At 41.3% G+C, this 23,609-nt stretch overlaps 1 pseudogene; it reads left to right on the top strand.

Moving 5' to 3' along the window:
- Positions 1-477: 477 nt before the first annotated feature.
- Positions 478-3,698, top strand: LOC101439890 (bestrophin-4-like; annotated as a pseudogene).
- Positions 3,699-23,609: the final 19,911 nt, after the last annotated feature.

Below are 23,609 nucleotides of genomic sequence, written 5' to 3'. Positions count from 1 at the left end.
CAGCAAATAGACACAGAGAACAGACAACTGGGGCGGGGGTGGGGGCAGTGGAAAGGGGAGAGAAATAAATAAATAAATCTTAAAAAAAACAACAACACATGGTACTTCCAACTAGATTTATCCTTTTTTCCCCTCCAAGCTTTTCATTTCCCTACCCAATTATTCTGGAGTCACAGATATCTATCCCATGAAGCAAGTTCCCAAAGGACTTTATAATAAGTACAACCAAGGAACCTAAGGTGACTACTCAGGCATAAACTCTTCCGGCAAAGACAGAAAGAGAAAAAAATGGAACTAAAGAACACCTGTCCCCACAGCTCTTTCTTTAGTCCTTTGTTCTTGACACTCTAGGGAATGAGCCAGGGTCTAGGCTGAGATACTTTGGGGCTTGATCATTTTATGAGTTGAGTTGACAGGAATACCTTAGAAAGTGAAGAAAATCAGTTTGAACCAAAAGATTTATTTACCATATGTGTAATGTCAGATACATATACAATCAAGATTGTGTTGGGTAAATTAAATGTCCTCCCTGGGTCCCCCTGAATGGAGGTCACATCTAGAGGGAGAACTGTTTGTTTCTGAAAGGCTTCTCTTTTAGAGGAGATTTTCTAGAATAGATTTGTCAAGCTCCCCTTCTTTGTATCTTCTAATTAGCCTCCTCTTCCCTCCATACTGCATTTCCTTCTGTTGCTGCTTTCCTCTGCTCTCATCTTGTCAAGCATCTGCAAATAATGAGACTAATGTGTCTTGATGAGAAGAGGAACCTTTTCACAGATGCCAACCTGTAGCTTGCAAACTCTTTTTCAGTTCTATACCCTTCATGGGTCCAGGGATCGTCTTAGAGTTTGAGACCATAGTTCATGTGTCTTTTCTTTTCTCCCCTTTTCTTTTTCCCTTGTTGAAAAATGTCTCACTAATTGCTTCCTTTTTCTGCTGGTAAAAATGAACTTCTACAATCATGTTTTAGCATGCTTTTTTCCACAAGCATGCTGCCCTGAGCTCATTTCGAAGATGTTCAATTAGTTATAATTCTAAGCCAAATTGCAACGCACCAGGAGAGAGCTATTCCAACATTGTGATTATTTGGGTTAAGTTATTTCCAAAGTTGACATATTCCTGTGACGGAGAAAAGAAAAAGGTGCTTGTAGTAAGAGAAAAGGCTAATGCTAAACAATAGATCTGAAATGACAAGTTCTTTCTCTCTTGACGCTTTCTTTAATTTCTTCCCTCCTACCCTTCCTTCTTCTCTCCTTCCCTTCTCTTCTTCCTTCCTTCCTTCCTTCCTTTCTTCCATCTCTCTCTCCCTCTATCTCTCAGACTTGGCTTTGGAACTACCAAGGGTGGGGGCTCAACGCCCTACTGGCACAAGGTTTACCTGATTATTTAATCAAGTAAACCTCTGAATCCAATAATCTAATATGCCCAGAGGAAAAGATCAGTTTACAAACATAATCCAATATTTTTGGAATTCATCAATAATATCAAACTGCTACAAGGAGCCTTTCATCACAGCCCCCTGAGGCAGAAATGACCCCCATTTCTCAGGTGAGTCCTCTTCTGCCGGAAGAAGTTTGCACTCCTCCCTCCTCCTGGCCTGGCCCAGTAGGGCAGCACCAGAGGAAAAGGCTGCCCTCCTGACAGTGCGGGTGGGCCCCCTGCCTTCCTTCAACCTGGCCTGGACCAAGCCCTCTGGCTGGGGGCAGGGCACCCTGACCTCCAGGCCCTTCATCCTCTCTTGCTGCTCCCTCCCTGCCCCCCTCCCCCCCCCCCCCCCCCACTATCTCTGGGGACCGAGCAGATTTCTACGTGACCCTGGTGGTGAACCGCTGGTGTGCCCAGTACACAAGTATTCCGGCGCCGGACCAGCTGCTGTGCGTTAGAGCCGCCAGCGTGCACGGCGGGGACCAGCACGGCCGCCTGCTGCGCCGCACTCTCACCCGCTACGCCAAGCTCGGCTCCCTGCTGGCGCTGCGCTCTGTCAGCACCCGCGTGCTCAAGCGCTTTCCCACCCTGGAGCACGCGGTGGACGCAGGTGCGTGGCCCGCAGCCGCCCAGACGCGGTCCCCGGCCGGATGCCCGTGCCCTGCGCGCGCCTTCCGGGGAGGGAGGTCTGACCCCAGGGGGCGCTCCAGGGCCCCGGAGAGGGGAGCCCTCAGGCGGCCCCGTGGAGGGCGCGGAGGGCAGCTTTAGAGCGGAGCAGCGGCTTCGCGAGCCGCAGAGGGTGACTCTGAGCCCCACCCACTTTACTCCCGCAGGTTTCCTGTCCCAGGAAGAGAGGAAGAAGTTTGAGAGCCTGAAATCCGACTTCAACAAGTACTGGGTCCCCTGCGTCTGGTGCACCAACCTGGCCGCCCAGGCCCGGGGGATGGGCGGATTCGGGATGACATCGCTCTCTGTTTGCTCCTGGAAGTGAGTGGGCCAAGGAGGAGGCCTGCCTGCCCTCCTCCCCCCACCTTTGCAAACCGGATTAATAATTCCAGTAGTTAACACTCATTGATGCTAACTCTGTACCAAGCAGTGTTGGAAGCACTCTGCCTATTTGACCTCCTCTGGCCCTCACAACGACCCTTGCCACAGATACGGTAACTATCATTTCCCTTTCACAGATGCGAAAACTGAGGCACAGAGTGGAAAAGAAATTTGCTGGTCACACAGCTAGTTAGCAGAGCTGGGATTCATACATTCTGGCGCCAGCATCCATGCTGGCGACCCCTTTGCAAAACTGCTTCCCATCCCAGGCACCCCAGCCTAACACTTCTGAGAAGAGGAGCTCCAGGCCTAGATTGTGTGGGCTACCCCCTTCCCTCCCCATTCTTCCTTCCTCACCTCTGTTGACTTCCTCTTCTTGCTGTTTCACCAGGAGCTGAACAAGTACCGCGCCAAGTGCAGCCTGCTGTTCCACTATGATTAGATCAGCATCCCTCTCGTCTACACCCAGGTAACTGCCTATCACCACCTCAAGGCAGTGCCTACTCTATGCCCCAGGTTGTGAGATACCGAGGAGCATTAGACTTGGTACCAGCCCTGGGGAGGTTCAGCTAAATTAGGCACTGAACAGCCGAGGGCTCATGCCCAGAGCCTACTTCCACCCCTACCAGGGAGAGACCCCATGCCCTCTTAGTGGTGCCACATCCTGCTATATGTTTAATTACTTGTTAGACGCTGCCACAGCTCCTCAGAGGCAGGGACATTTCTCTCTCCCATCGCCCCCTGCCCTGAGTCTGGCTTCCGGTTTCCAGGTGGTGACCATAGCAGTGCACTCCTTCTTTGGCCTCTCCCTGGTTGGCTGCCAGTTTGTGGAACCAGAGGCAGGGGCTTCTGGGCCTCTGGGGCCAGGCCAGGAGGCAGCTGCTGCCCTCGGAGACCTGGACATGTACGTGCCACTCACCACGCTGCTGCAGTTCTTCTTCTATGCTGGCTGGCTCAAGGTGGGCCCTTGCGGTGGTCGTGGCAGCCTGCTCTGTAGAGACGGAGGCCCAGGGCCCACCCCAACCTTGGGGACAGAGTGGAGCTCTGAGCTCAGAAAACCCTATTTCTGCCACCTGCAGGTGGCCGAACAAATCATCAACCCCTATGGTGAGAATGATAACGATTTTGAGACCAACCAGCTCAGAGCCCGCAACTTGCAGGTGCACAGGGGTGATCCTGACCTTCTCCGCCAGTTCTCAGCCAGGGTGCAGAGGGGAGGAGAGGTCTAGGTGACCTGCTGCCCTCCCTTCTGCTGGTCCAGGTGTCTCTGCTATCCGTGGACGACATGTACCAGAACGTGCCTCCCGCCGAGAAGGACCCAAACTGGGACGAGGACTCGGCACAGCCACCCTACACTGTGGCCACGGCGGCCAAGACACTGCGGCCTTCCTTCCTGGGCTCCACCTTTAACCTGCGGTGAGTGGCCCGCGCGGGCCGAGGCCGGACTTAATTCACCCGCCGCCCCACGCACTCTTTCCCGGTACCGGTACTGAAGAACCAATCCGCCGCCCTCCCCCCTAGTCCCAGCCCGGGGGCAGAGTCTCACTCCACCCCTCCAGCGTGAGCTACGAAGCAGAGCTGAGCCTGCAGGTGGAGTCTCTCAGACTCGGCTGTGGAATTATCAGACTTCCCACAGTAGTCCTATGACCTTGGGCAAATCAGTTAACCCATCTGAATGCCAGTTTATAATCTGTAAGATAGTGATAATAAACTTTATTTTGTAGAGTTGCTATAAGGATTGCAAATAATGTAAAGCACCTAGTATAGCTCCTGGTCCATCTTAGCAGATGCTGTTGTAAATATTGGTGGTGTTTATTGTTACCGTTATATCACCTTACAGCCAAAGAGCTTTACCACAAAATGAGAGCATGAGAACGGTGGAGACTCTCTTGTAGAAATAACCATCAAAGTCCCTAAAAACTCTGACTCTGCAAAAGGCCAGCTACGGAGCTTACATTTCCAAGGCAGTTTGAACCAATATCCAGAGGCCTTCAGTAAGGATGTCTTATTTATAGCTGAAGTAAATTCAGAGAGGAAATCAAATTCTTTAAGCCAAGTGCAAGGATCAGAAAGAATTTTCTAAGCAAGTTGGGGTGCTAAATAAAATAGGAAGAAAACTCACATTTATTGAGCACCTATTAGATGGCTGAAATGGTTTTAGATTATTTTTAGGTATATTATTTCACTTAATTCTCCAAATAGCCTTGGAAAGGAAGATTTTTCCTCCTTATTTTACAAGTAGGGAATTCATGCTCTGAAAGGTAAGTAATAATTGAAGCTAGTACAGGATGCTGCCAGGTTTCACAACTAGGTTTGTCTTGAACTGTGTCCATAATTTGCTCACTACACAAGGTTGCCTTTACTGCAATGGAGGAAAAAGTAGGAAACAGCAAATGCTCACAATTCAGAATTGTGGTAAAAGTGAACCAATCTGCCATTCATGTCATTCTGAGGAAAATTTGGGAACTTCTCTAGGAGAAGTTTCGGAGACTGAAAGAACAAACCTTTACTGATTGCTTTGGCTTGTTATTGCAAAGTAAAACCAAAAAAAAAAAAATCATCCTCATTTTCTCTGTTATAATTATGGAAGAGAAGGGGCTGGGATAATCCCAAGGCTAAAAAACATACATTGTTATTTTCTACTCAGAAAGAACAAGAAATGATTGACAGAAGCAAGACTCTCACCATGATGAGCAGAAACAAAAAAGTTATGAGGGCAAAGCACAGTAATTAAGGAAGCCAAGGAGTTTCACATTTTCCTTTCCTCATTAGCACACTGGGTAGGGAAAGCAAGATACACTGTTGCTATTACCAGTAGGATTTGAATACCTTTTTCCTTCCCAGTTTTGTGTTGCTTGCAGTTACTCAAGCATGCAGACTGGAGAGCTCACCCTGATCAATTCCCTTGCATATTTCAAGAGCCACAAGGGCAAAGATGAGCCATTTGACATTTGCAGTCCCTTCACCAGTTACAAGCTCAAGGCTCAGCTGCAGCAATCACAGACTTTGTTCCAAGACTGTCAGCTCAATTAGCACTGTACTCAAAACATGATGGAGAAGCAAAGTTCCTCTCCCCCTTTAGACATCCTACCTTTTATGAGGCTAACAAGAAATAAAAGAGCAGGGGTTGCACATTTCTCCTCAGGCCAGAGATCCAAGGAGGCACAGCAGCTGACCCAGTGGCGGGGTGCTAATTAAATTAGGCTTCTTGAATTAAAATTCTGCCATGGGTGCCAGGCCCTGCTGATGAGGACACATCTCCAAAGCACTCCCAGCCTAGCTGTATGTTTAATTAGTGAGATAAAAAGAATATTATCTCAAATATCTGTCTTTTAAGCAATGGGCTCTATGCAGAAGAAAGGTATCTTTCCATCTTTAAAGAAGACTTTTAAACTCACTAATTCCACTGACCTCCATCTCTTCTTTTATCTCAACAAATCAGAAAAGGGTAAGATTCAAGCAAGACCACAAAATGCAATGAAAATAATGTGGATATTGGTTTGCCTTTCAGTTTTTTTACTCATAATAATCCATGCTCTGCTTAACACCACTTCAAAAATTAATCCACAGTGAAGAATATCAGGCTCGTCTTTAAAAGGGATTTTTTTTCTTTTATGAAACTAAAATGAGTTTAAGGAAAAAGAGTCAATATAAAGACTGAGGACTGAAGATACTTTGAGATGATCAGAATAAAAGTGAATGGGACACTGGGTGGCATATGCTTACCCTACACAGATTGGAAACTTTAGGAGGCAGAATAGCATAAAGCAGTTTCCACACTTATCGAACATCAGAATCTCTATAGGCTTTGGTAAAACACAGATTGTGGGCTTCACCTCCAGAGGTTCAAAATAAGAAGCTCTGAAGTACAGAGTAAGAATTTGCATCTCTAACAAGTTCCAGATGGCTGCTGTTGGTCCCAGGACCATATCTGAGAAACATTGGGAGATGGGTTAAGGGTATAAGCTTTAAAGTCAGGCTTGGGTGAATATCTGCCTCCTTCCCTCACTGTGTGACTTTCCTGGGGCAAGTTACTTTATCTCTCCGAAACTCAGAATCCCCATCTGTAAAGTGAATAGAAATATTCTTACCTCATAGTGATGATTAAGTGAAATAATGTATGAAAATCATTTATCACAGTGTCAGGCACATGATAAATGTCCCATAATGATTGAGAAAGTTAAAGTGTTTGTAAGGCACGTAAGCCCTAAATTAGGGTCCTGCAATTGAGACTATATAACAAAAAGGACAGTATGAGAATAATGCAATAAGCACAACATGGATAAAATTATAACTGTATTTACAATACAGTTTAAACATAAACAGTTTATTACTAATCTCTCCAAGAACATGAATTAGGCACCTCTTAGGTGCTACCGCAGATCCTTGTCCTCACCCAGCCTTGGCCATTGGGTCGACCCACCATCACCATAAAGCAACTTTAAGTGGGGAAGAGCCCCTGTTTCTTCTCACCTCCTACCCTAGAGCTCCGCTTGTGTGGAGGAGACATGCCCTAAGTCCTATAGGCCTTGGCAACTCAACCTGGCAGTTAATGCTTGTAGGCCTGTAGAGAAAGCCTTTGCCCTATGAGAGATTGGAGCCAATGAATAAGTTCTCCCTTCTCCATCCCAGACCATTGTCCTGAAGTACAGTCATTCTTGGAGCCTCAGAAGACAATTTGGTGAGACTGGCAATTGTCCTTGATGCCAAACAGCATCCTATGTTTTGCCCTCCCTCTTTTCCTTCCTCATTAGCAATTCCTCATTTGAACTTCCATGAGAAAGTAGCATATGAGTTTTTGCCTCAAGCTCTGCTTTCTGGTGAGATCAAAAAACATAGACTAGTATGGGCCAAATTAGTGTGGACATATGCAAATGAATTTAAGTTGGACTGTTAGTTCCTCCTTACTGAGTGGTTTGTGGATGAACAACTAAATGATCAAATTAAAAAATAAAAAATTAATTAACAATGAATGAATGGGTTTAGTCAGCTGAAAGGCTGAGATTACAATCTTTACCTGTTCTTTCAGCCCTTTGAATCTCTTCTATTTTCACTTTTCACATTCTGTTACATGTGGGATGTTGTGCTCAGAATTTCTCTGCTTAACAGTGCCCTTTACATGTACTCTTATCACCAACAAAATTAGTATTGTGTTTTTAGGCCCTTGCTGCCTTTGCTGTAAATAGCTATAAACTCATTTATTTCTGTACCCATTTAAATTCTTTTTACTTCTCTTGTTTACCAGTCTACTTATTCCTTTTCCTACCTTATTAATATATTCATATTTTGTCTTTGCATCATTACTGACATTCTTTTCCTCCTTTTGTTGCTTATTCAGTGTCTCCCTGCGAGCTGAAAGGGACTTTTTAGCACCTCTTCAGGAAGCTCCAGCACTTGGATGAAGAGGACTGGCGTCCTAGTTGCCGAAAGGGTACTACTAACCACCCCCAACGAACTGTCTCTATGGTGCTTCTTGTTCCTTTATTTTATGCTCCCCTTACCTCCTTGGAGTTCTAAAGGATGAAAAGCTTTTGCTTTTAACTCTTCACAGCTCTTAACATATTGGCTGCTCACATTTTTAGTATCAGTACTAGATGAACAAAGAAGTAAATGCTCAAGTTTTGCCATAAAAGAACCCCATCTGCCCATCTTCAACTCATAGTCCTGTACAGTAAGAGCAAGGAAACTGAATAAAAAACAAGAGCAAAAGACTGGGGGACTGGAAAGGCACCAAGTTGAACACTAGGATGAGGAGTAATGGAGCATCAAATAGTTAGCCTACTGTCCTGTAGACAGTCAATCCACATGTTCACTAAAAACCTTCCATCTTTTGGAATACCAAGTCAATGCATACCTGGGAAAGGTTCAACTGGTCAAATCTTTGGAAAAACAGCACATTTTTAAAAATTCTAGTAATTAAAAATAATTGGCTAGCTGAAAAAAAAGACTGTCCTAATTAATTAGTCTCCACTGAAGAAAAATTAGGTTTCAAGGAAAATGGATGTTTAATAGAAGTAATAAGTTATTAATACAAATGGAAATTCTGTAATATGTAGAGAGTAGTGGAAACTGTTAAAGTTGTTTGCTGAGGTTTAATTAGTTTGTTCCTTTCCCTACCCTATCCATTAAGCTCTTAATTGATTTAAAACATTAATATAGCTCAAGAATCACAGAAAGACAACTCCTTGCAGTTTTTCTGTCAATAGTCTTACTACTGTAATAAGAATGATTATTCCTAAAACAACCATACATTGCAATTAATCCAAGCCATATTGCACAATAAGCAGGAATGTTTACAGATGTTTACAGATATTCTTAGCTGGTTAAAAAACAAATCCTTCTTTATTCCCTTATAATTTAAACATTCTGCCTTAAAAGTCCTGTTTCCTCCTATTTTTACAGACTCCATGGAGTTCATTTTTACGAATAAACACCTAATTTATGATGTTTATTTGTAAAGTGTGGCATTAATAACTATAAAATATCACTAAACATTTAAATGGAGCTATTAGCTATGTCTCCAGGGACTGGTTTTCTGCACCCTTAAATAACTGGCTATTATGCTGCCAAGTCACTCAGGGATCTTCACAACAGAGTACACAGCAGGAAAAGGAATGCTCCTTTGGCAGTAGATGGGGCTTTGGACACACTGTTTTTGTGCCACAAAGACTTCCTTCCCTCTAATTTTAACACCGCCAGAGACAGGTATATATTTCCATCTTATCCCCCATTCCTCTAGACCTAACTCCAGTTTCAATTCCAATTTTTTAAAAACTTTTTATTTTAGACTATGATAGATTCACAGGACTTTGCACAAAAGATGCAGAGAGGTCTCCTGTACTTTTCCCCCAATTTTTCCCAATGGTAACATCTTGCATCATTATAGTAAATTTCAAAACCAGGAAATTGACATTCATCTACTCTCCTCTTTTAAAGAGACTAATTACACATCTCTAAATCCAGAGGCCCTGAGCTCTTCTCATTTTACTGGTGTCAGTGGGCAAGTTACAAGGGAGTGAAAATAATTGAAAAATGGGACACAGAAGATAAAAAATTTAACTTTGTTTCTCTAAAACCTCATATAATCCAGTTGTTCCTTGACCCATAAGTGAACCCTTCCTAGGAGTTGCAATAAGGAAAAAAAAAGTCACTAACAAGAACATAACAATTTTAAATGCCACTAAAAATGTATTATAATGTTAAATGCCACTAAAAAGAGCATTGCAATTTTAAAATCTCTTCACGACCATTTTAAGACAATTTTGTTAAACCACATTTGAGAAGCTTCTCTTGTAGCAAAATCAAGTCTCATTTTCTAGTATCTTCACAGTCAATGCAAACCTTGTGCTTGGGAACTTGTACTTATAAATTGAAAAAATTTTATATTCTTTTTTTTTTAAAGATTTATTTTATTTATTTATCTCCCCCACCCCACCACCCAGTTGTCTGTTTTCTGTGTCCATTTGTTGCATGTTCTTTGTCTGCTTCTGTTGTTGTCAGTGGCACAGGAATCTGTATCTCTTTTTTGTTACGTCATCTTGCTGCATCAGCTCTCCATGTGTGCGGCACCATTCCTGGGCAGGCTGCACTTTCTTTCCCGCTGGGTGGCTCTCCTTACAGGGCGCACTCCTTGCGTGTGGGACTCCTCTATGCGGGGGACACCCTGCGTGGCACGGCACTCCTTGCGTGCATCAGTACTGCGCATGGGCCAGCTCCACATGGGTCAAGGAGGGACTGTGGACCCCCATGTGGTAGACGGACACCCTATCCACTGGGCCAAGTCCACTTCCCATATATTCTTTGATTTTGCAACTAAATGGTGTAATTATTTAAAAGAGTATCTGAAAAAAACTGTCTCTTATGATAGAAAGACTTGATACTTTGAAGGGTCTTCCCACTAAAATACATGCAGATTCTGCATAAAACTTAGACAGTTTTTATTTTATTACTGACCTTGTAGGAAATAAGGAAACTCTTTTTTAAAAAGATGAGCTAAGGGAAACAGATGTGGCGCAACCTATTGTACTCCCATCTACCATATGGGAGGCTCTGGGTTCACTTCCCAGGGCCTCCTTGTGAAGGCAGGCTGGCCTGTACCCAGAGAGAGCTGATGGCCTGCACCTGCGGAGAGCTGGCACAGCAAGATGACACAACAAAGGGAGACAAGCAGACACAGAGAACAGACAGCAAGCAAGCGGCAAGGGGGGGGATAAATAAGTAAAATAAATCTTTAAAAAAAAAAGAAAGATTAAGCTTTGAGCCAAAAATAAGGAGAGAAAGATTTATTGAAGATTGACACATTAAGCTGTACCCTAAAAGGAGATAAAATGTTCACAACTAGAGTGCTTTCTGGACTTGGGCAAAAATACCTATAAATTCTCCCAGGAGGAAAGACTCCTGGATTTAAACTCCCATAAAATAAGATGAACTATATACACACAAATTGGAAACAAACCACCGTGAATGGAAGCAGAAATAACAAACTACAGAACCAGACCACCAGATAGTAGAAGAATCTATTTCAGAAAGGAAAATAACTACATATAAAATATTGAAAGAAATTTTTAAAATGAAATCACATAAAGCAGGAAAAAAACAGCAAGCTGCAAGTTACTATCAAATGTGCTCAATAAAACTAATCAAAAGGATTTGGATGAAAGACTGAATAAAGTTTAAGAAATGAAGAAAACAAAATTGTTAAAACCACAAGTTCAGTGGATGCAATTACAAGGAAGATTAGGCACAGATAAATAAAGAAAAGAATTGGCAGCTTGCTCTGAATGCAGCATGTGAGAACAAAGGTGTGGAAAATGTGAAAGATACATTTATAGATTTGGATCATAGAATTAGAAGGTCTAGCAAATGTCTAATCAGATTTCCATAAGGAAGTAATAGAGGAAATGAAGGTGAAGCAACTTGAAGAAACAATGGCCAAAAACTTTCAAACTAATAAAAGAATCCACACATACAGGGAACACAATGTATATCAAGAATGATAAACAAAAGGAAATTCATACATTTTAGGTACACATTGTAGTGCAACCACAGTACTTTAAGGAAAATGGATGATATTAAAAGCATCCATCAAGGAAAAATAGAGCATCTCAAAAGAAGGACACTTAGACTTTCTGCAGACTTTCTACAATATCAGTTGAAACAAGGCAACAATGAAATAATATCTTCAAGGATCTTGGGAAGCGGACTTGGCCCAATGGATGGGTCGTCCGCCCACCACATGGGAGGTCGGCGGCTCAAACCCCAGGTTTCCTTGACCCGTGTGGAGCTGGCCCAAACACGCAGTGCTGATGCGCACAAGGAGTGCCGTGCCACCCAGGGGTGTCCCCCGTGTAGGGGAGCCCCACGCGCAGGTAGTGCGCCCCGTAAGGAGAGCCACCCAGTGTGAAAGAAAGTTCAGCCTGCCCAGGAATGGTGCTGTCCACACGGAGAGCTGACACAACAAGATGACACAACACAAAGAAACACAGATTCCTGGTGCTGCCGATAAGGATAGAAGTGGTCACAGAAGAACACACAGCGAATGGACACAGAGGGCAGACAACTGCGGAGGGGGGCGAGGGGAGAAATAAATTTTTAAAAATCTTTAAAAAAAATGTCTTCAAGGATCTGAGAGAAAATAACTGTCAACCAAGAACTGTGTCCCCAGTAAAATTATCTTCCAAAAAAATTAGGATCAAGTTTATCACTTATTGTCAGAAAGACAGAAAATAATCTTGGGAGGAAGGTCTGACCAAGAAGATAATGGTGAATAGTGAAATCAGAAAACATGTAGAGAAATCTAAACAACAACTCTGTATAAAAGAAATAATGATAGTAATAATAATGTCTAATTTTTAGAATTACCTAGAAAATACACCAGCCACAAATCACCAGAACTCAGCATCACAGATTATATGGTTTGTAAATGGAGATTAAGATTTGAAAACAATAGAATTTAACTATCATGGGAAAAGCATTCCCCTGTAGAAGAGTCCTAAGTAGTGAAGGGAAGGATGTTTATCAGTATCTTGCAGACTAATAGCGCACAACTCAAATACTGCCCTTTGGGTGACAGAAAAATCCCCCAATTGCAATTCTTGTAATTGTAGTAGTGCTGGCACTGGAACCCTCATCTCAGCATGTAGAGGGTAGGATATAGCATTGTAACTAAGTCAGTGGACTCTAAAGCTGTGGTTCTCATGCTGAGTTGCATGGGAGCTTTAAAAAAATCATGATGCCTGGCCCTACCCCCAGAGAGCCCAAGGGTCTGGGTGCATCCTTGGCATGGGGATTTTATAAAAACCTTCCAGTGGATCAGAAGTGCAGCCTCGGCTGAAAACCATTCAGAGCTGTGGTTCTCAAACTCTAGTGAGCATCAGAACCAGCCTTTTTAAAAGAGTTTGAACTCCGGTTCTCCAAGTGTTGGCCTGGGAGCAGCAACATCAGCATCACCGGGGAACTTGTTAGAAATACCTTAGGTCCCCAGCAGCCCTATTGAATCAGAAACTCTGAAGGTAGATTCCAGCAAATTCTAGTTTACTAGTCCTCCATTTGATTCAAATGCAAACTAAAATTTGAGGACATGTTCTAGAGAGTATCATTTTGCCTAAATTGAAACCCAGGTGTGATACTATCTAGCTCTATAACCTTGAGCATGTGCCTCAGTTTTATCAACTATAAAATGGGTCTAACAGTATCTTTCTCACAGCATTGTGAAACTTATTGAGTAATAAAGTAAAATGTAAAAACTAAAGAGTAAAATGAGTAAAAACATGAAAGTATAATGTTTTAAGCTGTATTATAATGATTTAAATTAGGTTTCTAAAATCACATTTACATGCTATCTTTTAATCTTATTAGAGATTCAAATTTGAGGCCAGTGATGTGAAACCTTGGCTGCACATTGGAATCGCCTGGGGAAATTTTGTAACATCCTGACGCCTGAGTTCCAACCTTGAGTTTTTAAAAAATCTCCTCAGGAGACTTTTAATGGGCAGGCAAAACTGAGAACCAGTGATTTAGATTTGAGTTGGTTAAGCCAATTTGTCTATGCTTACATAGGTTTGTAATTTGTTGAATTTTACAGAAGAGCCGTTTGCTAGGTAGGGAGCCATCAACATTATGATTCTTTGAGAGAGGAGCATTTTCCTTCATTCTCTCAGAGATAATTTTTTCTTCAAATTAATCTATATGCATTACAATCAACATGTACATATCTGGGATTTCTGCTGTCTCTGTAAACTTTGGCATTGTCACTGGGAATTACAAACCTCAGGGATATCTGTAATCCAGACAACAAAATGTATCACCTTACAGTGCATTTGGAAACTTGTACTTCAGTATTTGCAAATCAAAAACTAAATTAGATGTCCTTTAAAAAAAAAAAGGGGGAATTTTTCAGAAGTGAATTTCATTAAAAATTTCTAGTCTGTCCCTCTAATCTGGTTAATTGGAAGTATTATGAAAGAAGGTCTGGACTCAAGATAGGTGTTCTGCTCCTTATTTGGTCCCCAGCCAATGTACAACCTACTCCTCAGACGCTCTGGGCCTCTGCTTTTCAATCTGATACATAAGAGTGACAGGTGGAATCCATGATCTCTAGTGTCCCTACTAAAGTTTTATAATAATTATAATTATCATTTGCCCTTCAGTCAACAAATTAAGATATTCTCTGAACCCTATCAACACCATCAAATTTGGGCTTAAAAAATTTCAGAACAACATATATCCATGTTACTCCAGTCTGCATTTTAATTCAACTTATTTATTAATTCATTTACTGCATATTTATTGAGTACTCGCCATGTGCCAGTCACTGTTCTTGGCACGTTGAAAAGAACAGAACAGACCATGTCTCCTCTCTCACGGAGCTGACAGTCTATTGAGAAACAAGTCTGCCTCTGTTAAATGAAATACAATTATTAGAACTCTATAATTTCTTTTTCCTTCTTCACAACATCTCACATTTGCATTCTAACAGATGTACCAGCAAAGATGGAGAAGGATGGAAAGGAGGGATTAAAACTCTAACATGAAACTTTTTAATAATAATCTTAAAAGGAAAGGGAAATCCTAATAAATCATCCATTCCACCAAGGAGATCAAAGGACAACCGGTTCCCTATGCTCGTTGTTTCCAAATCTTTGTGTTAAAGCATACTTTTGAAAACGAAAATTTCTGTGGAATATTGGAGTTGGGGTAGGGGTGGGAATTAGTCTACATAGTTGCAGAACTATTCACTTGATTGCTACTTAGCAGGGGTCGGCAAACTACAGTTTGCTGGCCAAATCCTCTTTTTATAAATAAATTTCACTCTGCCTTTTTTTGTAAAGTTTTATTTGAATACAACCATATTCATTTAAATATTGTGTATGGCTGTTTTCACACTACAATGGCAGAGTTGAGGAGTGACAACTGTATGTCCCACAAAGCCTAAACTATTTACTATCTGTCTCTTTACAGAAAAAGTTTGCCGACTCCTGCTCTTTAGCACTGAGTTGCTGTCTGAGTACAACTGTTGACAGCCCTGACCTCGCATTCAAGAGGCATACTTCTTTCCCTAGGAACAGCTCGGCATTATGCCAGGACCTTTACTTCTTCCTTGTAGCAACACCAAGCTGCGTGACCACTCATTTATTTTTCTGACTGGCATCACTTTAACAGTATGTAGCCAAAACAAACTCTACACATTAATAAAAAATTTGGCAACTCATCCATGATGGGTGACATGCTTTATAGCTTGAGAAATACTGCCCTGTGCTATTTACCTCATCCATTACACCAATGGTCTTCAAATATTTTTGCTCTCAATCCCTTAAGAGAGTTTCGAAAAACTGTCAGTTCCCCCTCACACATTGTTAATTGATATCTAAACATTTTCATAAGTTTAAATAGCAATTACAGATATAATTTCTAGCATGTTATAAAACAGGGCATTTTAAGCTTAAAGGTTTACCATTCTTTTATAACTATATCAAAGGAATATAAATGTCATAGCAGTTTGATGCTGCCTGTATCCATGTCATGGATGCTGTAGGACGCCACTTGGCTAGTCCCTTCAGAGCTGAGGCATTCATTCTCCCAGCCAGCCAGAGTATGGCCTGTTGTTGGCTCACATCTGAGTCTCTCCACAGGAATCACTTTTGACTAAAGGGAGCCGCCTAGCCCAAGGTTATGCCTCTTCCCAGGGAGGCAGCCAATAGTCAGTGACTGTTCTGTCATGGGGATCCAACACCTGGCCCCTTTGTCTCTAGTCAACTATCCCAGCTTCAGAGTTCCCTGGGAAGTGGTGTCTTGGTTTGCCAAGGCTGCTATAATAACCACCACCGATTGGTTGACTTAAACAATAGGAATCTATTGTCTGAGTTTTAGAGGCTAGAAGTCCAAAATCAAGGTGTCTAGAAGATCGTGCTTTCTCTGAAGTCTGTAGTGTTCGGGTAGTGGCTTGCCAGGAATCTGTAACTCACTCTGCTTCCATCACATGGCCATTTATTTCCATCTCCTCCTGCTGTGTCCAAATTCCCTCTGCTTTTAAGGATTCCAGTCATATTGTATTAAGGCCCCTCCTGATTCCTTTTGGCATTTCAACTAATAGAATTTCTGAAGAGCCCATTTGCAGATGAGTTCACCTCCAGAGGACTGGAGGATTAGGACTTGAACATGTCTTTTTTTTTTTTTTTTTTTTTTAATTTTTTTATTTTTTATTGACTTTGTAATAATATTACATTAAAAATATATATGTGAGGTCCCATTCAACCCCACCCCCCCACCCCCCCTCTCCCCCCCCCCAACAACACTCGTTCCCATCATCATGACACATCCATTGGATTTGGTAAGTACATCTTTGGGCACCTCTGCACCTCATATACATTGGTTCACATCATGGCCCATACTCTCCTCTATTCCATCATGTAGGCCCTGTGAGGATTTACAATGTCCGGTGATTACCTCTGAAGCACCATCCAGGGCAGCTCCATGTCCCGAAGACGCCTCCACCTCTCATCTCTTCCTGCCTTTCCCCATACCCTTTGTCCATTATGTCCACTTTTCCCAATCCAATGCCACCTCTTCTATGTGGACACTGGATTGGTTGTGTCCATTGCACCTTTATGTCAAGAGGAGGCTCAGATTCCACCTGGATGCTGGATGCAATCCTCCCATTTTCAGTTGTAATCACTCTAGGCTCCATGGTGTGGTGGTTGTCCTTCTTCACCTCCATCTTAGCTGAGTGTGGTAAGTCCAATAAATCAGATTGTAGGTGCTGGAGTCTGTTGAGGCTCAGGATCTGGCTATCACATTGTCAGTCCAGAGATTCAAATCCCCTAAATATATCTTAAACCCCAACATTAACTGCACCTCCAGCACATTAGCATGAAAGTCTTATGAAGGGAGATCCCATCTGAGTCCAGATTCATCACACATAAACACCATTTCCAAAGAGGGGCCATCTGCCCTGGTAGTTAACCCCATCGGCCATGACCATAACTCCCATGGGTCTCTTTAGCCCTCAAAGGAACCAATATCTGGGGGTTGTATCTGCTTTATCTGTCTCTCTGACTCTGCTCAGTTGTGCATGAGGGCAAACCTTCTGCCAGCCTCCAGACTCTTTTTTAGAAACTCGTAGCCATATAAACTCATTTCTCCTTTCCATTTCCCCCTTACTTTAGGTCAAACAGCATTTTAAAGTCATGGTATTTTATGTAGACATGGATATTCTGCTGATCCGCATTGAACCTTCCGTATAAGGTCATTTTCCAGTTGCATCATCAGTTGGTAGTTGATAGTGGTCCCTCATTGCCAGGGAGGCTCATCCCCGGGTGTCATGTCCCACGCTGGGGGGAAGGCATTGCATTTACATGCTGAGTTTGGCTTCGAGACTGGCCACATTTGAGTAACATGAAGGCTGACAGAAGGAAATTCCCAGGCACAAAGTTGCTCTAGGCCTTGTTATTATTTTGGGTTTATCAGCTCACAAGCATAGTCATTAGTATCAGGGGCTCACTGTTGAACCCTCACTCCCTCCCGGTCCCCACCACTGTACCTGGGAGACTGTCGCTGCTCCCCTAGGGACCACGACAGAGCACCACTGGCCAGGAACCCAGTACCCCCCCTACTGTGGTTTTTAATTGTTGCCACTATGAGTATATCCAAACATTACCATGCACCCTGGACATATTGAACATGTCTTTGTAGGTGATAATGTTGTGGAATTTAAGAGAAGTTCAATTATTTTAGTATAGAGAGGCCAGGACTCAGTAATGATTTTGAGAAAGAAAAATGGTTTATTGACGGCCGGCCGGACTCGGGAGCTTTCTGTTTGAATCCCGAGCCCGGAACAAGATTTTCAAACGTCTTTTATACAGAGAGGAAAGGTCAAATGGTCCCCTTGTTTCAGTTCTCAATAGGCTCCAATCAGCATATATCTCTTTCACATCTTAGGTAAGCTTTTAGCAAGGACTCCAGACATTTTAGATAAGCCTTGGTTTTTGCATTTCCCCTAAATACTTAAAGTTTATAGCCCTTGCCTTGTTAAACATTTCCTGGGACTGGAGCCTGCTGGTCCCTAAGAGCAGGACTGCAGCCTCTTACCGTTTCACACCCACAAGTCAAACAACTTAGTTATCTCTGAAGAGACAAAGAGCCTTCCACCCATAGCCCACATCATTCCCCCCCTTTGTCAAAGTTTACTTGCTAAGCTTTGGCATAATTATTGTTGTAGCTATGAGGTGGATGACTGTTTGTTGTCTTGACTGATTATTTATCAGTCTTTAGTACAGCATCAAGGACCGTTTTTAGAAGTTTAGAACTTTTCATTCTGGACAGCAGAATCTTGGGCAGGGGCCTCCCGCAGTTATTCTGCTGCCACTGGCACTCACGTGGATTTCCAGTCAGGTTCCAGATCCATCTATTACTTTTATTTTACTCTTTAAAGAGTTTACACCTTTAATTTAAAAGGGGTGCTGAAGGGAGACGATCTCTTTTCTGTAACTGCTTCCTGCTGGCCATGGGCTGTAGTCATTGCCTAATAAGGTGTAAAACTCTTTAATTTATTCTAACTGGAGGAAGATGGATCTGGCATTCTGTACGAAGTTGGATGAAGTTTTCATATGGTTAATAAGATGTTCACTCTGAAAGAAACAAACTTAATCAAAATTTTGGAATACCTGCTTTCAAAAGAGGACACATTGGATTACAGAGGTAGACAAGGTCAGGTGCCTATAAAGATGGCATTCCCCAAAAGCTGGTGGGAACAGCATATACGCTCTTTTTTAAGTTATCCATCTTTAGAGAGAAATTGCAACAGACACTTAGCTTTGTCTGAAGACACATTCCAAGCTGTTCAATGATCGACACTCATTTGCTTTGTCAGATGCTCCTGGTGAACTGGCACTCCCTGGGCAACTGGCTTCACTCAGGATTAGAACACTAATTTGGAAATATTCTTAGTTTTCACCTGTGGGAGTGATCAGAACTACAGAATAAAGATTTTTACACCTTGGTTTTCATTGTACAATTTCTAGCAATTTTGACTTGTTCAATAGGTGACTCACCATCAGCAAGCAAGCCTCACTTTTGCTAACTGAGACTGGCTGAGACTGCCACCTTATTCTATAGACATGTTATTAACTGTTTAGAAAATGATTTTACCAGGAATTTAACATGTCTAATATACTTCTGCACTTGATCCAAAATAGAAAAGATAACATTACAATTATTAGGCATATATTTAGTACAGGATAAAAGTACAGCACTTAATATTAACTAATGTATTACTTAATGCATAAGGATTCAGAGTTGCAATTATTAGTTTTGAGTTTCAGGTTTGTAATACTTTACATGTTATCTCTCCATGAGAGCAGGCCATAATGCCAATTGTGTTTAAGTTTTACTTACAGTCTCCTGGTATCATGGCTCCACTTAGCATGTTCTTCAATGCAGTGAGCAAGTTGCAGCATCCTTCCAGTATTCCAGAGATTTTCCAGTATTCTACTAGCCTGGTGCATAGTGCTCTCTGGCACCATGGAACAGTGCCAGTCTGGAGGCGATATCCATTGTACACTTGGCTGTACCGAGTCATTATTGGCTGCAGGAGCTTGAAACTGCAATATAGTTTCCATCAACTTCAGGAGCAGAACCAGAGACTGATATAGCACATATTTTTAATTGAGGGGTCAGTGACCAGCCTAGCCAATAACTCACATGGAGAGGCCACCTGTAATGTATACAAGGCCTGGTTTGAATGCACAAGAGTTTGACAATGTTAAAGTTTATTCCTTGTTTTATATATATATTAAACAACTTAACGCAATACATATATCAAATGACTATTTACTTACACAATTTTACTATGAAGATAACAGTAGGTACTTTACTTTAGTAATAGAGGAAAAATATTATTTTTCATTGTTAGAATGAAAACAGAATATTTCCAATAGAATCAAGACAACTTTTTATTACCATTTACTTAAATGTGTATTTTGCAGTGGCCTTCAGACAGGTCTATTATCACGAAGTTATCTCTGCTACCAATACCAATCCAAGCCTCTTTAGTCAACAATGACTTCTACAACTAGAACCATCCAAACATTTTCAGTTTGGAAGATGTTCTACAAACTCTCCACAATTGACTATAACCGCATTGACTAGACACCTCATGTTTAAATAAACTTACTAAATTACAATTACCAATGAAAGAAATTTACTCTTTATTTAAGAGAGCATATCTACAATCTTTTCCCTTTAGCCTAATTTCACCAATGTGAACTTACAATTTTCACTTACAATTTTCATTACTGTAAAGATTTTGTACATATGTTAATTTAGTTTATAAATTAACTATGGGAGATTACACTCAAGTTAAATAAAATTGAAACCATTATAGTTTATGCAAGGAATGTTCTCTTTTTCCCTTACAGGAAGCTAAAAACTTCTTTTCTTTAAGTTATGAAAATTATTAATTTAAAAGCATAACTGACTACCAGGTTTTAAAACACATGCATACTGACTACCAGGTTTCAAAACACATTACACAATTACTTAATTTTTTAAAATCATAACCCAGGAAAGATCTCTCCATAGTTTTTATGGACTTTCTTTTACTTACTGAAATTTGTTAATAGAGCCACTAATTACCTTATTTTGTTGGAAAGAAATCTTCTGGAAGAAAATAAGGCTCACCAGATTGTGGAGAAGAAAATACTTTATTCTCAATCTTGCAAGAAGGGGCGCAGAGCCAGATATGGCTGGTGCCCCGAACAAAGAAAAATGACACAATTTATACCCCTAAGCCTAGCATGCAAGCTCTTCCTGTTTTTCCATAGATTGGATACTTCAGAAGTTACAGCTTATCTGAGATTTAACTTTCCCACGCAAAAGTTTGATTTAACTGCTTCCTCTATCACATTCCAACCATTTTAGTTTTTACCTGCTCCCCCCTTTTTCAAATAAGGAATAGAATTTAGTGCTGAAATGGCACCGACTTAGTTAGCTCCTTCTTGGGCATCCTTCCACTGCCCATAGGACTGGCCTAAACTGGTCTCCTCCACTGCTGTCCAACCCGGGAGTGGGAGACTGAGGCAGCAGGCCGCCGGGTTACATCAACATTTTTCTTCTGTGAAAATTAACCTAATCTTGGTTTTGTTTTTTTTTTTCCAATTTATGGCTGACAAAGGTTTAAACTGGGAAATTACCAGGCAAACTGATTCTTAATTCCCTAGCCTAGTAGATAGGTTTAATCTGCCACACCTAGTCTTGCCTTAAAAGCTCTTGCAAAGAGGAGGCCCTTTCCCAATTGTTTCCATAATCAGATTTCTATGACTTTTTCATCCTGCTTAGTTCAATTTGGGCTTTAAGAATATTTATAAATATAACTGCATATTTTTTAACAATTTGAGCAAATAGGCAGACATGAATAGTTTGACACAACAACATGACTTTAGTTACTTTAAACTTTTCAAAGACTTTTGAAACTCTTCTTAATTTGCACTATGACCATGCAGTTTACCACAAGAATTTTCTTTCTTACTTAATGGATTGTAATAACCAAAATGTTCTCAATGCCTTAGCACCATTTTGTTTTAGAACTTTATATTTTACCTTGAAATTAGCAGAATTTTGGATAAGCAACAAGATTAGTTTTATATATATTTACTGAGGCTATTTGAAGCCTCAGGGAGACAGACTGCTTTCTCTCATGAATTGCCACTCTTAGGAACACTGACCGTCAAGGCAGGAGACTTCTCCCCCTCCACCCCCCTTTTGGTTTTGGAGATAATAAAACTCCAGTGGTCATTTAACCTTATTCTATCAGGCAGCAATTTATTTAGTTTACACTTGAATTCATGAGAGAAAGGGTTACTAATACCAGAAGAGGAGACAGTGATGTCCCAGCTCTTCTCAATTATGAAATAACCACAGGCAAAGGCAAAGGGCGAGGTTAGGCCTGAAGCAACCATAAACAAAGGAAAGGTTAGTGTAGAATTTACACTTAAATAATAGTTTCAGGCTAAATTCACCCAGCTATAATCTCAGTTTTTGTCTTTCCACTGTTTTACAATATAAATGCATTTATAAATGATTTTAACTCTTAGTTACAGTTTTTATTAATTTTTTAAAAAAACTATTAATTTTATAACACCTTTAAATACCTTTCATTCAACTTATAACATATTAAATGAACTTAACCATTACTTTAATTTTTCCTTTAAAGTGAAAGAATAAATCTCTTGCAGTTAGTTTGAAATAAAAGGCTACTTTTCAGGATTTGATTTCTAGAACATAAAATGTTCTTTTAAAAGAGGTAAGACTCTTCTTCAAACATTGAGGATATGATGAGGTTAAAGCACAAGAAGCTATTGATAAAATATTTTCTTTGTATATTGATCTTACTCAATTTAATCATAAAAATTTCCCTTCCACAAACCTTCTACACTTTCAGTATTCATTCAGGTTCTGTCCCACACTCTACTCTTTCCAATAATCAATCATTTTATCTTAGGACAAAATCATCTTCTGTTGCCTTAACAATAAAAACACACTCCATATATCCCACATACTAAGTTACCAGGCAAACTTCTTGCAACATATAATTGCCATTAATACTAAACAAGTTTGTTAAAATAATGAACTTTTCTTCACTTTAAATACTTAGTAGCATGTAATACCAGAAACAGTTTTTTTGGAAGCAAGTTGGCAGGGGAGATTGGCTGCCGAATAAGTTTGTTATAAAATTGCCTTTTATTATTATTATTATCAATTCAGTTTTGTTAAATAATGACTTTCTGCAATTAGCCACTTAAATACCTTAAACAATGCTTTGTAAAACTTTTATAATTATTTATACCCTTAATACAAAGTTTACCTTCACAGAACACATTCTCTTACTTAAGGTTACTACAATACCTTCTAAGAACCTGAGCAGAATGCAAACGTATTTTGGCTTTGACACCCTAAGGAGGGAACTTTACTGCATTTATTCTGATTCTGCTTTTCACCTCCTTCACTTCCCCCCCTTCCAGGCAGTCGGGTGCACAACAAACAGGAATGCGGCTTATGAATAGAAGGGTGGACTCACTGGAAAGGGGCAAGCCGCTCCCCCCTTTCCAGCTTTCAGCCAAAATGGGCAGACAGAACCTACTCAAATTTGGCAACTCTCCCAGGGACCCAGCCACCCTGACTGGGACATCCCCAACAAACTTGGGTGCGTGGCGCGGACACAGATGGCCTCCAAGCCCCGGCAAAGGGCCAGACCAGAGACAAGACACCAGAACATGCACAAACATCTAGACTCCTCAGCTTTTGCCCCAGAATCATTTCACCCCCTTGCCAATGGCAAGGGAGGGCTCCAGCTCAGCTGAAATTCTACTTCATGTAAGGACACAACTCCAACACTAACATTGAGCTGACACAGACAGAAGCACAAAGGTCACTAATCTGACTCACAAGTTTATATATTTATTTTCACCACGGCTGCCCCCACAGCCATCACAAACCTCAGAACACTTAACATTTGGTATAAAGCAAATTCATTCACAAATTAGCACCATAACAAAAGATTTCAGCTAGACTTTTCCACTGTTTAAACTTTACACCCAGACCAAGCTCCACCAGAAAAGCCGATCCATTTTCCTGTAACCAAGTTTTGT

The sequence above is a fragment of the Dasypus novemcinctus genome, chromosome 9, assembly GCF_030445035.2.
Source record: "Dasypus novemcinctus isolate mDasNov1 chromosome 9, mDasNov1.1.hap2, whole genome shotgun sequence".
Lineage (NCBI taxonomy): Eukaryota > Metazoa > Chordata > Mammalia > Cingulata > Dasypodidae > Dasypus > Dasypus novemcinctus.
Note: the sequence above shows the minus strand (reverse complement) of the source record. Positions and strands in the feature narration are given on the sequence as shown.